This window comes from Pavona decussata, unplaced genomic scaffold (genome assembly GCF_977016875.1).
Source record: "Pavona decussata unplaced genomic scaffold, jaPavDecu1.1 SCAFFOLD_21, whole genome shotgun sequence".
Classification (NCBI taxonomy): domain Eukaryota; kingdom Metazoa; phylum Cnidaria; class Anthozoa; order Scleractinia; family Agariciidae; genus Pavona; species Pavona decussata.
The window spans coordinates 4325343-4330937 of record NW_028145444.1 but is presented as its reverse complement, the minus strand read 5'-3'; the positions used below and the strand labels follow the sequence as shown (position 1 = coordinate 4330937).

General features: G+C 40.8%; 1 pseudogene; it reads left to right on the top strand.

Moving 5' to 3' along the window:
• On the top strand, positions 1-1463 carry LOC146486336 (QRFP-like peptide receptor; annotated as a pseudogene).
• The last annotated feature ends 4132 nt before the right edge of the window (positions 1464-5595 follow it).

The following is a 5595-nucleotide window of genomic DNA, read 5'->3' as shown; positions in this document are numbered from 1 at the left end:
ATGGATGATCCGCTTGAGAATTCAACGAACCCAAACTCCACTTGAGCCAAATGCATGCAATTCACAAAAGATGAGCCTATGGATATAAAACTGGTCAAAGCAGCTTGTTACTCTATCATTATGCTGATTTCACTGCTCGGAAATTCTGCACTCATCGCCATCGTTGCCAGATACAAACACATGCAAACGACTACCAACTTGCTAATCGCAAATATGGCCATCTCAGATTTAATGGTATCGGCATTCGCCGTTCCGCGAGAGCTCGCGCAAATCTTCACCGGCGTGCAAAGATGGCTGATTGACGGGACTGCTGGAGTCATTCTATGCAAACTTGTTTATTTCTTCCAAGACATTTCCACCGCTGTATCGATTCAAAGTATCATGGTCATCACTGTAGATAGGTATGCTGGAGTGGTTCAGCCATATCGAGACCCCATCATTACACCAAGACGGAGACGAGTCCTTATTCCATTAATATGGTTAATAGCTCTGGGTCTACACGGCAATTACTTTTACACAGTGCGTCTCAAACAAGTCAATAACATACGATACTGCATCTTCAGTTGGGAACCTGCGTTTGACAGTCTACAAGCTCAAAGAATCTACTTCGTGGCGATATCAGTTATCTTAATTGTCATCCCCTTGGCAGTCATTACAGTTTTATATTCACTCATGTTCAGGTCTATACTAAAACAGAGATCACTTTGGAAAACAGTGTCCTCATTCAGAAGGCAAAGACGAAAAGAAGACACTAAAATCATTAAGAAAATTCTTGCCATCATAGTTTTATTTGTTATGTGTATGCTTCCTATAGATATCACTGGATTGTTACACCTTTTTGCGCTGCAGGAAAAAAGTCCCTGTGGAATAGACCATTGGAGCTTTGCAGTCAAGTTCATATTTTACTCCAACGCATCGCTTAATCCATGCGTTTATTTTCTTCTAAACGAAAGATATCGTCGGAGCCTTTGGAATCTTTTAAAATGTCGGGATTCCCAACCAGAGAGCCAAGCGATGATGTACGACATGGGCCTACGAATGTTAAAGTGAATATGTTTCAATTCATGTCGAATCGTTCCCGGGTCGAGTGAAAGAAAAACAATGGTTGTCTTCTGAAAAAAATGATTTACGTTGGTTTTTCTTGGGATTCTGTGAACAGTTGTCAAATTCGAATCACTAGCAATTCGACTATTTTAAAAGAGCCATAAGATAGTTTTCAGGTCATATCCGTCTGGAAAGGATTTCGAATCAAATTAAGTTTCTCCTTCGATAATTGGTGAAATAATGTGTGCAAATTTTATTGTCTCCTTTTCAGCCTTTTGGGAAGAGCAGCATGCTATCTGCCTTTTGACAGACATTTGTGATATGTGCGCTTCTGAATGATAAATCATTCATTTAATTGTACAGTATTGTTATTCAACTTCCTTCCGAGACTGGTGCACATTTATAACAGTTGATCTTGTAAAAGGCATCCTTATGCTGTGTTTACATTTGAGCGTTTACCAAGTAACTTTTTAGCTTGGTAAACGCTCAAATGTAAACACAGCATAAGGATGCTTTTTACAAGATCAACTGTTATAAATGTGCGCCAGTCTCGGAAGGAATTTGAATAACAATACTGTACAATTAAATGAGTGATTTATCATTCAGAAGCGCACATATCACAAACATCTCTCAAAAGGCAGATAGCATGCTGCTCTTCCTTAAGGTCAACTTGGTAAATTGGTACATTTTTTACACTGGCTCGAATAACTCAAGTTGATCTGTCAGCACTCGCGCCCGCTGCATCATCAACGTCATCAAATGGAACTGGCGGGAGTTCTAAAACCATGCTCGCTTCAAGAAGTAAAGTGGTAGCTTTCGTGGCGATTGCTTTCTATTTCTTAATTGCGCGAACAGAAACGTCAAGATTTCATAAGCTTTTGATGTAACACCTGAAGAGGTCGAGGCGAAAACGGACGATTTTACTACAAATTGCTTTAAAAAATACCAGACGGGCTAGACGTGCGTGGGCATGGCCGCGAAATCAGTTTTGGTTTGAGAGCCTTTTGCAAGGAGATTTCGTGGAAGATTGGTCGAAAGAAAATTTCAGGATATCAAGGCGTACGTTTGAGTATATTGTTCGAGTGCCTAGCCCGGATTTGTCGAACAGAGACACGAGATTGCGCTAGTCTATCCCAGTAAACAAGCGAGTGGCCGTTGCGTTATGGCGCCTAGCTACTAGAGACACGCATAGATCGACTGGGCTCAATTTGGCATTGGAAGGTGTAAAGCTATGTTGATAACACACGATTTTTGTCAAGCAATTGCCAAACAATTGCAATTGCCGATTGCCGCTTTAATTAAAAGACGATGATTGTATACATTATTAGGAATTTGAAGCCACAGTTTTAATGTATATAGCATATTGCTTAAACATATTTTTAGGTTCAAGTGATTTGATGTTAATACTTAATTTCTATTTACTTTTATTTAATCTGTAAATACACGACCCACCAGCTCTGCTGAATACTCCATCGTGTTTAAATAAAGTGATCAGTTCAGTTCAGAACGGGCCACAGAATTTATAAATTTCCAGGGACTGAGCAAGAGGTGCTACAAATCATTCGCTTGTTCACAAACAAGTCTCCGTTCCCGCAAGTGGTAGGAGCAATTGACGGTAGTCATATTGCATTAAAAACAGTGCCTCTGAACGAACGGATTCAATACTTCAATCGAAAGCAAGATTATTCTATCGTGATCCAAGGTGTTGCTGATGCGTCTTTTAAATTTCTTGATTTGAGTACGGGCTACCCCGGTAGCATTCACGACGCCCGTAATCTCCGTTTGAGTAAACTGGAGAGAGAAATTGATCAAGGTACCTGGCTAAACGGGCCTTCGAAGAGAATTGGAGGTTCTGAAGTTGGACCTCTTCTGGTAGGGGACTCGGGCTTACCCTTTGTCTGTTTGCCTGATGAAGCCGTTTAAGGAAACACCAACATTAAGTGAGAGCCAATTGCGTTTCACTCGTGTCCTCAGTCAGGCCTGGGTTGTTATAGAACAAGCCTTCGGAATTTTGAACGGTCGTTGGAGGTGGAGGAAAAGCAAGCAGAGTCCCCACCACTATCATGGCTTGTTGCGTCCTTCACGATATTTGTATAGATGTTGGAGACCCGAGCGCTATAGACCCCGTTGAGGATGACGATGAAGTGGATCAAAGTTCTTTCAATGGAGACAAGCAGCTTTGCGTAAGGGACATTAGAGATGATATAGTGAACCATTTGTCATAGTACAAACATTAAACCAAAGTTATTCTTTTTATTGGAATGTTTTGGGTTACGTTGAAAACACACAGGTTGATTGACTGGAGATAAATGTACATAGACTGAAATTTTGTCCCCTTCCGTTTGTTACATGTATAATTAATCAGCAATTTAATTCACTGTGGTTTAAAATAATTATAAAAGCTCTCCGATGTTAAAAGTAAAAAAACATTGAAAACAAATAATTCTTGTATTTTAAAACTTGATATGGCAGAAACGATAATTTCTAACCTCTTTAAATTCTTCATTTCTGAAATCATTGTCCTGCTACATAGTTGTTATCTTGATCGAAATTTATCATAACACATGAAATCACGGTCGATGAACTGAAACGAATAAAATGTTCTTACAAAACAAGTAAAGGTCTGTGCTCTATTCTTTCCCATTGGCAACGTCCATTAAAATGTTTCCAAGCATCTTTAAAGCATCCATTGAGAACTTTTGTTGTTCCCTTCTGTTCTCCCTCTCGGCTTCTGCGCTTCGCTCCATAAACGCCTCGTCTCTCTCTTGCGCTCTTTCCATAAACGGCAGCACTGTGGGCTCATCTGCTTCTGCTCTTGCTTTGGCCTTCTTACTGGCTGCTTTCTTTCCATCTTTTCGACTCTTTGGAGTATTCTTCGGGGTACTCTTTGGTGTACTTGTACACTTTCCCGGTTTGCGTTTGTTCTTGAAAAATAAGAACTTCGTCTTCTTCCCAGTCAGAAGTGCATACTTCGCCAGACGGGCCAGGTAGATCAGGGTGGTAGATCATCAGATTGGAAAAGTTTCCTCTTTAGAGCGGACACAGCAGCGGAAACTTCCTCACCGAAAATTTCTTTATCGCGGATGTCCTGATCAATTTGTGGGGAACTCTGGGCTTCGATCGGCGAACTACTCTCCAACACATGTCGAGGATTGATGGCTTCTTGATTGCTGAGAATTTCGTCCTTGTCCTGATAATGCTTAGGCACAAACTCAAGTTCGCCCTCTGCGTGATCCTTGTCACCCTCATCATCTCTCCCTTTTCCATATCCAGTGGTCCGGAGCTTGTCTTTGGTTGTTTTGTATTTTTTGGTGAGATTGCTCATTTTATTTTTGCATTGCTGCGCTGTCTTGTCGCTTAAAACATGTTCTCGCCTGCATCTCTCGTGCAGTTTCTTTGCAATAGATTCCCATTCTGGCGAATTATATGCTTTATAGCGAAGCTTCTCTTCGTTCTCACCGAACAACTCGATGAGGATTTTTTCTTCAATTTCAGCCCATCGACTGGATTTCTTATTCTGCGCGGCGCTTGATAAATCTTTACTAGTGGAACTAGTGGAACTCGAGGACCCGGCTTGAGCACATTGAGGTGCCATTATTTGCATAGGCATTCCACAATACTGCGGGGGAAATTCAGCTGGTTGCTCATACGCATATCTAGAGTACGCATGGTTATATGCGTAGAGACGTGGATATGCTGAATATGCAGCATCCTCCCTGGTGGGAAAATACATGAACAATAATGTCAATAATTACACAACGAAGGATCAAAGTTTGTCTAGAGAAAGTTGTAAATGATACTGAGAATGAAAAATACAATGCCTTCTTTTACCTGACGGATTGTTCGCCGTAAGAAAGTCGATCCAATCGTTCCTTGTTATCTGCCATGATAGAACGAAACGCTTTGTCGAAAACGCGACAATCGCACGATCTGCTCACCGCGGGAATTGAAATATTACGCTGCAACAAGCGGCTATATCTGTCATCTTGACCTTGGTTACCAACTGTAACCATGCCTGATCACAGGGTAATTACAATTTTTACCTTGTTCAAATTTCCTTTGTCTTCTGCGGCATTTACCAAAGTATCAGTTGGCGTTTACAAACGGAAAATGTTTGCCTTGGTAAGTTAACTCTGGTACCTTGGTAAACAGTTCAAGTCTAAACACGGCAATATTGTGGTCTTCTGTAAATGGACTATAATCCAACTATAGCTAAGTACGTGCTAATTTATTCATCCAGTTCGGTGTGCTTGCAATAGCCCTTTTCACGTTTAACTCTGCTCATTTGAATTACAATAAAATCTAGCATGTATGTGAGGCAATTTCGGGCTATTTTGTAGTTTTAGGCGCCCGAAATTGCCTCGCATCCACGTTGGATAACATTGTAATGCCAATGAGAAACATTAACCGTGAAAAGGGCTATTCATTCATGTCGACTGGTTAATGAATAAAAAAGCTGTGAGTGATCGTTTACTAGACAATAAGACGTTGTGTAATAATAGCACACGAGAAAAACATTAAACACCGCATACTAATAAGGAGGAGGTTTTA